Genomic DNA, 9,508 nt, shown 5'->3' with positions numbered 1-9,508 from the left:
GGCTCTTAAAGTCTCTTTTTCTGTCTCATATTCTCTCTCATTAAACCTTAGTCCTGTGGCTGTATCGTGTTTAAGATTTTGCATGAAACAAAGGCAAGACGTTAGTGTTCCTGCCATGAGCAGCCTCCCTCAGTAGAGACAGAAAGTGAAGCAGACAGAAGATAATGGCCAGTGATGCCACTTGGATGTAGGTGACTGCCACAGGAAAGGAGTCCCTTATTGCTTTCCTTTCTATCTCCTTTTGCACATTTGTCAAGACTCAGTGGTCTCCTAGGGAAGTACAGCTTAGGGCCAGCTTTGCAAGAAAGCCAAGTGCCTCATATATATTTTTAAAAAGAAAACCAAAACCAACCCCTTCCTCTCTTACACACACACACACACACACACACACACACACAGACCAAAAATACCAGTCCTTTCATGGCTATTAAAAAGCCAGAGAGAGATGAATCTCAGCCTCAAATGTTTTTCTTTCAAATATATTGACCGCCCTTCCTTCACAGCACCTTACTTAGTGAAGCACAAGTTGTTCCAATGTAAAAGAAAAATTGCAACATCAGTATCTGGATGCTGCCTGGAGAATCCTCTTTCATGTCAAACTCCCGCCCTTTCCTTACCTTTAATTGCAAGCATCCTGGTAGGAACACCTCTGCAAAGACACAGAGTGAAAAGGGTTAATATGCATGGCTTGGAGCCAAGCTTCCCTTAACTAGGGAATTGGCAGCCAGCAGTTTGGAAGGCTGCCTCAATGTCTGACTGAACGTTTTTATTATCCTTTTTGAGCAAAGGTGGCTTTTAGACACTCACAGCAGAACGGGGCTTTCTGATCGGGAATCGACAGACAGGAGCCAGAAAACTGTCTGCCCCTTCTGCGATGACTGGGGAGCCCCACGAAGGAAATACCACCCAAACTTGCCCGTCAGTCTACTTCAGACCTACCAGGGAAGTTGCAAAGTCAGCAGAGAGTTCTGGGAGTCTAGAGGGAGGCAGAGTTATGGAAAGAAAGACGGTGTTGGGGAGTGAGGTAAACTCAGATATTTAAATAAGACGTTAAAAGAGAAATGAGAGTTGGAGAGCTAAACTCAGAAAGAGTGGTAATGGGAAGATAATGAATCTAAAGGCAAAGTGAGATATGCAGACATTAAGAGTTGTGAAAGAACAGAGGAAAAAAAACTCCAAAGAAAGGGTTGAAAACATTCCTAAAAACTTCTCAGTTCTGATCGGCTTTGCTCATCCACAACTATGAACATAGTCAAGCACAACATCTTTGGCCAAATTAGACTCACCTTGCGTTGATCCACAAAGTGGATCTCGATGCTGCTTGGAAACGTTGAAAGTGTCCCAATTACTTTTTTGCTTAGTTTGATTTTTCTGATTTCCAGTAAAGCATCCCATGGTTTGGTTGAACCAGTGGCTGTACTTTTGCTATCACCGGTGGTGATGAGGATCAAAAGAGAGATGTGTTTAGAGGAGGTGAATAACAGATCATGCAGAATAAAGATGATCTCTGGAAAGCAGAGCATTGACTTTAGTACCCACAAATGCCCTGAAATCCCTGTGAATAGAGAGCCCAGCATAGAAACACCCTAAGACCAATTGATTAGAAGTAGGAAATCAGGATTCTTTGTGCAAAATTGAGGAAGGGGAGACTGGCGGCTCTGAACTTGAACTCGACAATATTTAAGTCTCAAGAGCCGTTCATGCACACAGAAATCCTCCTGCCCTCATGCCAGCTCCTCACAGACCTGTATCATCACATCATCAAAGAATGTCAACTGTGCTGCAGCTTCCCAGTTTGCAGAGGACAGAAAGAAAAAGGTCTCAGAGTGTGGCCCAGGGAACACACTGAAGCTGACGTTGTTAAAAGCACAAATTTTTTGGGATGGGAAACGTAGGCAAACTAAACTGAACTCTGCAGGGAAAGCTGTATGCTTGCTTTCACCACAATGACTTCAAGGATGCTGGACTAGCAGGTAGAGAAGCAAATTGTCACTGACAAGACTTGGACAAGAACTTGCTTATCTTCACTGATCCAGAGGACAGCATAAAGTACAAAGGTTAAACAGAGGGGCTGGAGGCGTGAGTCGGTGGTTAGAAGCACTTGAACCCTTGTAGAGGACCTGGGTTGAATTCCCAGGACTGAATGGTATACAGTTAGTATACTGCATGCCATAAAATACAGATGGTAGGTCATAACCACCTGCAACTCCAGTTCTAATGGAGCTGATGCCCTCTTCTGATCTCCATGGGCACCAGACACACATATGGCATGCAAACATACATTCAGTCAGAACACTCACACACATAAAATAAATTTTTAAAAAGTTTTATAAAAAATGAGGCTAAATGTAGTTAAAAACCAATTCAGCATCCACTGTAAGTTGGGAAGAGTGGTGATATAGAGGTGAGTACGTAACTACAAATACAATCTAGACCCAATTTCTGGTATTCTTGTTTTTTTTTTTTTTTTCAATTATGCCAGAAAATGCCTATGACACAGGAGTAATTTGACATAGTTTCTGAAACTCCATTATAGCTCTCCCTAACAGGAATAAGACTATGTGCAGATATACCATAGCCCACAGCAGCCGTCCTTTTAACAGACAATGGATGTTGCTCCTAAGCCTATGGGGGAAGCCTCTCTCTGTGTAAACATGGAAATACTGTAATTCTGAACTGAAATGGTTAAGCCAGGATAATTGGAAAGATTACATCACCAGCAGCTGATGTGAATTATATAGGACACCTTGGTTAATGTAGTTGTGTGGTACCAATGCTCTCAGAACTACTCTGAACTCTGTATAAACTAAAATTGAACAGACAATAAAGTTCTTTCATGTTTTCAAAACAAGCGTCTCCAATAGGTACCAGTCTTACTGGTGAAGACATTGATGCACAATGTAACTGGCCCAGATTTGCATAGCTCTCAGTTATAGTGTGGCAATGGAGAAAAGCTACTTAATAGGTTAGGAAATATTTAAAATTTAATTTTAATGTATATAAAAATATGCATATATGTAAAAGATATGCAACAAGGAAACTTTATGAGTTTATCAAAGTTAATTTAAGAATGTCTTTGCTTAATATAAATGCGGTTTAATTTACAAAATGTTAAAAAAAATTTAATAAGAGCAGATACTACCCTTGATCTTAGCCAAAAAGCCGAGAAGCGATTGATGGAAGCAGATGCAGAGATCCAAGGCCGGGCACCAAGCCGAGCTCCAGGAGTCCAATCAATGAGAGAGAGAGGAGGGATTCTATAAGCAAGGGACATCAAGATCATGATGGGAAAACGTACAGAGACAGCCAACCAAACTATTGGAAACCCATGTACTGTGGACCAATAGCTGTGGAACCCCCATGGGACTGGACTAGGCCCTTTGGATACACGAGACAGTTGTTTAGCTTGAACTGTTTGGGGGGCCCTCAGGCAGAAGGATCAGGATCCGTCGCTGGTGCATGAACCAACTTTTTGGAGCCTAGTGCCTAAGGTGTGACAACTTGCACAGCCTTGGTGCAGGGGGTAAGGGCTTGGACATGCTTCACCTGAGTGTCCCAGGCTCTGCTGATGTCCCATGGAAGACCTTGACTTGGAGGAGGTAGGAATGGGAGGAGGGTTGGGGGAGAAGGCTGATGGGTGGGGAGAGGGAGATCTGTGCTTGGTATGTAAAATGAATAGAAAATTTCTTAATAATAAAAAAGGGAAAAAACTATATAAAAAATTCTTTTTTATTTTATTTTATAATTTGATTTAATTTTACATATCAGCCACAGATTCTCCTGTCCTCCCTCCTCCTCCCCTGCCCTCCCTCCAGCCCACCCCCCATTCCCATTTTCTCCAGGGCAAGGACTCCCCTGGGGATTCAGCTCAAAATACTTAATAATTGATATACTCAGAAGTCATCTATGTCTAAATCTACATTATTATGCATCTCTGTAGATAAACCGGATGTCTTGTTTTTAATATATGTGAGTGTAAGACAGAAATGTTTAAAGATCTAAATACCGTTCTCAAGAAGGCAAAATTCAGGTGTTTATTTATTTATCTTCTACAAAATTGTAGCTATTCTTGATGAAGGCCAAATCTATTTTCCCCCTTTTCCTTTTGCCAGGTGGTTTGATTCCAAACAAATCATCCACTGTCCTTTTCCTAGTCTCTGCAAGAGTTCTTTAAAAAAACACACATCACACATAATCACATACTCTCAAAATAACATAGCCACCAAGGCAAGCAAGACTGAAAAAGAACCAAATTAATAGATCAACACAAGCCTATAAATTTATTGTAAAAATTGATACTAAAACATCATCTCCAGTTGAGGAGATAGGTCAATAGGCAAGAGCATTTGCTGCATGACCATGGAGACCTGAGTTTAGAGACCCAACACACATGGAGATAAAGCCAGGAACACCAGTGCTGGGGGAGAGGACAGAGATAAGAATGTCCCCAGGGCCCTCTGACCAACAACCAAGCTAATAACTGCAAGTTTCAGGTTCAGTGAGAGACCCTGCCTCAAGGAAAGTAAGGCAGAAATCAGCAGAGGAGGACACTTGGCTTCCTCCATCCGGCTTCCATGAACATGCATGGGCATGCACAAACACACAGCGCAAAATATTATTTTGAAGTTCAATTGTAAAATAAAACAAGTATATCTGTTTTTGTTGTTTTCTTCCAGAAATAGAAATTGAGGAGCTTTGAGTGTCTTTTTAAATTTTCCTTTCCATTTTCTGTCTTTTCTAAAAATAAAATTAATGGGAACTGTGGCTAGGCTTATGTTAACTTGAAACACAAAGAAGTTATCTGATAGGAGGGAATTTTAATCGAGAAAATATCTCCATAAGATCCAGCTGCACGACATTTTCTTAATTAGTTATTAATAAAGAAGGCCCAGTGTGGTGATATTGTGTCCCCCAAAATATTGTGCACCCTAATTAACTTATCTGGGGTCAGAGAACAGAACAGCCACTAGATATAGAAGCCAGAAAACGGTGGCACACATGCCTTTAATCTTAGCATTCCAGAGGCAGAGATCCATCTGGATCTCTGTGAGTTCAAAGCCACACTGAAAATAGTTAGGAATGGTAACAAAAGCCTTTAATCCCAGAAAGTGATGGCGGGAAACAGAAAGGTATTTAAGGCGTAAGGATGAGGAACTAGATCCTGGTTAAGCTTTTAGGCTTTTGAGCAGCAGTTCAGCTGAGATTCATTCTGGATGAGGACTTGGAGGCCTCCAGTCTGAGGAAACAGGATCAGCTGAGGAACTGGCAAGGTGAGGTAGCTGTGGCTTGTTCTGCTTCTCTGATCTTCCAGCATTCACCCCAATACCTGGGTCCAGGTTTGTTTTTATTAATAAGACCTGTTAAGATTTGTGCTACAGTCCAGCCCATTGTGGGTGGTACTATCCCCATGCTGGTGGTCCAAGCAGTCTGAGCAATCCAGGGAGAGCAACCTAATAAGCAGCGTCTGTCTGTGGCTTCTGCATCAGCTCCTGCCTCCAGGTTCCAGTCCTGTTTAAGTTCCCGTCCTAGGTTTCTTAGCTGATGAACTGCAATGTGGAAGTGTAAGTCAAACAAACCCTTTCCTCCCCAAATTGTTTTTGGTCAGGGTGTTTTGTCACAGAAATAGAAACCCCAAGACAGGAACCAATTCATTTCTCTTCTACTACACAATGGACCCCTTTGATAGCTGATGACTCTAAAGAGCAGATGGTTAAAAATTTGATGTGACATCAGCTGGAGTGGTGGCTCAGGAGATAAGGACACTTGCTGTTCTTGCAGAGGATCCATTTTTGGTTAGGTTCCCAGCACCCACAGTGCAGCTCCCAACCATGTGTAACTCCAATTCCTGGGGATCTGATGCCCTCTTCTAAGCTCTGTGGGCACTGCATTCACATGATGCACAGACATGCATCACACACACACACACACACACACACACACACACACACACACACACACATACACACACACACACACAATGAATGAATGAATGAATGAATGAATGAATGAATGAATGAATCTGGAGCTAGTCAACACCAGTCCTTATATCCAATGTAGTTTCTCTTTGCACTAGACATAATGCACCAAATTCCTCATGGCTGGAATCTTTATTTCCCAGTCCTGTCTTTTGTTTTGCTTTGTTTTCCATGCATGACTACTTACATGCAATTCAAATGGTTTAAGTGTCTAGACAACTACTGACGGGCTCCTGTCAGCCAAGCCCACAATCACATGTCATTATAGTAGTAAACAGTCCTCACTTGTTTGTTTATGTTGTTTGGTTTGCTTGTGTTTGCTTAATTTCTGATAATAAAAATAAGACATATTTTATGAACTCAGATACATATTTACTAAGTGGATATGATGTTCATGAATTTATGCTTCCAATCTATCTTCAGATACTGTCTACTCTAAACAATGACTGGGAATTTTAATTCTTTCTAAATTCCTACAGCCTTTTCCTACTTCTTCCAAAAGATACATAAGTCTTTTGCATACACTACTGCTGTTTGACCAATTTTATATACCCTAAAAATTTATAAGTGCCTTAAAAGTGGGAACTAATTTTTTCACCCATCAGAATCTTCACATGGACCAATGAGGAAAAATGTGAGCAACTAGTCTATAACTGAAGCCATAGAAAAACTAACTCAAAAAAAATCTTCTTTAAATTTAAAAGGGGCTTTATGTGTCTAAGAGACAATTTTAAGATACATGTGCATCTCCTGTGAACCAAAATTCTCATCCAAGATTCTTATGCTAAGAAAATAACCATAGATCTTATCAAAGAATATCATTGTAATGGCATCTAATATATTGTTTTAAATGAGGAATAAAAATGTAAATAACTGGAGAGATAAAGTAGAATGCAGTTCCCCAAAGGTGACATTTTTAAGCAACATTTAAACACATTGAAAATACTCAAAGTATGTGGTTACACCCAACAAACAATTTAAAATGCCTTATGGGTTGAAATGTATACATGTATAGGTTAAAATGAGCCATGATTGAGAGTTTGTTTAAAAATATGAGAAAAAGCAGTAGGAGGCAGTATAGATAAACACAAGGCACCATGAGTTGGTAACTAATAAACTGGGTGTTAGAGAAATCAGTGACTGCTGTGTTTCCCTGATTCATGTGTCTGTAGACTCCCAGAGAAAATGATTTTTAAGAGGCCTGTGTACACACAGCGACACAGATAAAACAGCTTCCGTCGGCTCCAAGTTCCCTCGTGTGGCCCTCCATCCTTCTCCTCACCTTCACCAGTCTCTTCTGGTGGATGCTGAACTACAGACTGGTTTCATGAGTGCGGGAACGTTAAGCCATATGCCACCCTCAGAAGAGCCACACTCTTGGTTCAATATTGCTATGTCACCTTCCCCACAGGGTGGAGAGGAAATTTGTAATACTTTCTGAATAGATGTAGCACATTTCCATCTTGCTCTCAGTCCCGAAACTTATGTAGAGTTAATACAATACAAGGCAAAATTTGCCCTTTCACCCAAATTTCTGAGATGTGACCTATAATCTCTGCATTGTGTTCTCTATTCAGAGTGTCCTTGTTTGGGGGAGTATTATAGATCATACCAAATGTCTATAGTGGTGATGGTATGCATGATGGTGCCTTGGGCCACATGTTCTTCCTTTGGTGGCATTTGAAACTAATGTCATCCCATGGGCAAGCATTGCATGCAAATGACCAATCCTTAATAAGCTTCCGTAGTGGGCCATCTTCCCTGAATATTTCCACTGGTCACTGCTGGCAGAAACAGACACTATTCACACAACAGCTCTGGGAGAACTCATCTGGAAGCTGCATACCTGTGCTTTTCTCCTTTGTTGGATTTGTCCCACAGCTCTTGACTCTGATAAACCATAACCATGAATAAAATAGCTGTGTTCATTCTTAAAATTCTAGCAAAGTTTAGGGGCAGATGATCATCTTGGAGACTTCCCATCCTCATGGACCCTAATTTCCTCTAGCTTATTGATAGGCTTAATGAATGAAGATGTGCCCCTGTGAGGACTGGATGGAGCTAGAGGTAGAGGTCCAAGTGTTTATAACCTTGACTGTCTCTTGGTGAATATCCTAAGCTGCTGTGTTTTTGCAAGCTAGGATGCTGAACACACCTCACGAAATGTGTGAGGAACTTTTCCTTCTAGATTCTGTCAATATTTCTGTCATCTGTTTACTAACTGTTTTTATCATTAGCTGTGAGGTTTTGCATTGTGGATCTCCTATATTCATCCATGACTTTGCAATGAATTCTGTCGAAAGTAAACTCTCTTGTGTCTTGGTTTCTTTCTTCTATTGTATGTCCTCTCTCTCACTCCTGGACCTTGATTGACATAAAATAGTAAAGGATTTTAAACAACATTTAGCACCACTGGTTTCTCTTAAAATTTGCAACAAATTCTATCATAGCTAAATGTATGCTCTGCAGAGATGTGGGGTGGATGAAGGGAAGGAAGCAGAGGCCCCCCAAACACAAAACACCTTGCAGTGTAGTGCACACTTTACAGGTTCTATTATATATAACATTAGTGTGAAGAAGGTACTGTTATTTCCCTTTTATACATAAGGACTTTCCTCAAAATGTGCTACTGGTAACTACTTCAAATCTTCATTCCTCCCTAATTATAGCAAACTGTTACAACAATAGTGTTAAGTTGTTTACTGATAAATACCTTTTCTTAGAATTCAGGTACTAAAGATTATTTGGATAAGGTAACAAATTCTGTCAATTCTTGTAATGGATAATAACATCTGCTAGAATAATTTCCAAATATTGCAAAAAGTGTTCCATTCATATAGGAAGCCCCTAGCATCAAGTTAGGAAAGAAACTGTCAAAAACAGAGTGTTACTATTCCAAAGAATAACTGAACAATAAAATTTCCATGCATCAACACGTCATATTTTCTACCTTTATTATACCATTCAATACACCTACTGCTTATTAAATTTCTTATTCCTTCTTCATCAGCGACAATAGAGTCCAAGAATATGATTGGAATCAAATTGAGCTGCTGTGATCCTGAAATAGATTCCCAGGCTTTAAAAAAAAAAAAGAGGGATTGTGTTTAGACAAGTTCAGGTCTGGGTTCATTGTCACAGGGGCGTGTGAAGCTACAGGTTACAATTTCCTAACTTAGTAGACTCAGCCTTTGTTAAATTTGTTTCGCTTAAGTAATGTGCCTTAGGAGCTGCCGGTGAGTCAAAGATCTCCCCTAGGCATTTTGCTAATATGAGCCTCTTTTCTCATCCCCTTAATAATAATATCCTCTTGAACAGGGAAGTCCATCTTCTCATCTCCTCACAGCCTGGGTTATTAGCTAGCTGATTTTTAACAAGCCACCCAACAGTGTAATACCCCAGAGGAGAGAAGAGACTTACTCTGTGGCAGTGGTCCTCAACCTTCCTAATGCTGTGACACTTTAATACAGTTCCTCATGTTGTGGTGACCCCCCCAACATAAACTTACTTCCATAGATACTTCATAACTGTAA

The 9,508-nt window shown here is 40.5% G+C and overlaps 1 pseudogene; it reads right to left on the bottom strand.

The window, feature by feature from the left end:
- Positions 1-3,067: 3,067 nt before the first annotated feature.
- On the bottom strand, positions 3,068-3,174 carry LOC128123604 (uncharacterized; annotated as a pseudogene).
- Positions 3,175-9,508: the final 6,334 nt, after the last annotated feature.

The sequence above is a fragment of the Peromyscus californicus genome, unplaced genomic scaffold, assembly GCF_007827085.1.
Source record: "Peromyscus californicus insignis strain IS unplaced genomic scaffold, ASM782708v3 Scaffold_3__1_contigs__length_106647218, whole genome shotgun sequence".
NCBI lineage: Eukaryota > Metazoa > Chordata > Mammalia > Rodentia > Cricetidae > Peromyscus > Peromyscus californicus.
This window is presented reverse-complemented; position numbering and strand designations above follow the sequence as displayed.